The 576-nt window shown below is 58.5% G+C and overlaps 1 long non-coding RNA gene across 1 annotated transcript in view; it reads right to left on the reverse strand.

The window, feature by feature from the left end:
- LOC106898499 overlaps nt 1–184 on the reverse strand; it is a 1,611-nt gene extending 1,427 nt beyond the window's left edge. The window contains exon 1 of the long non-coding RNA XR_001413936.1: nt 157–184. This is a non-coding gene — a long non-coding RNA (uncharacterized LOC106898499). The remainder of the gene's footprint in view (nt 1–156) is intronic.
- Between the last annotated feature and the right edge of the window lie 392 nt (nt 185–576).

The raw sequence follows: 576 nt of genomic DNA on the forward strand, positions 1-576 counted from the left end.
CGCCGAACACCCCGCGGAGGCCCATTTGTAGCACGGGAAAAGGGGAGCCGTTTCCCCACAGCCGGCCGTAGGGAACCCCACACTAGAGAGCGAAGAACAAAGAAAAGCTGTTAGGAAAACGTGCAGGCCGCAGCCCCACCACCCTCTGAGACTCACCTGCTCCTCACGCCGCCCGCGGAGAAAGAGGCCGAACCCCAGCGCGTCGCGGTATTTATAGACGAGAAAGGGGGCGGGGCCTGGCGCGCATGCGTCTCGAGAAAGGGGCGGGGCAACGCGGCGCCTGCGCAGCGGGGAGGAAGGGGCGGGGGTTGGCGCACGCGCGTTGGAAAGGGCGGGAAAGCCGCGCGCCGCCGCTGAGGGGCGGCCTAACTCTCCCCCCCCCCCGACTTATATTAAAAGCCTTTAAAACACCACCACGAAAGCGTTTTGTTGTTTTTTTTAAAAAAAAATTCCTAAAATACTTTTATTCAATAATTAAAATCTGTCGATGAGGAAACTGATATACAATGCAATGATTTAGTCTACAGGCTGTACAGGGGGAAGCTGTGAGGGGAGACATCCCCCCCCCCCCCCCCC

The sequence above is a fragment of the Calidris pugnax genome, unplaced genomic scaffold (genome assembly GCF_001431845.1).
Source record: "Calidris pugnax isolate Ruff unplaced genomic scaffold, ASM143184v1 scaffold402, whole genome shotgun sequence".
NCBI lineage: Eukaryota > Metazoa > Chordata > Aves > Charadriiformes > Scolopacidae > Calidris > Calidris pugnax.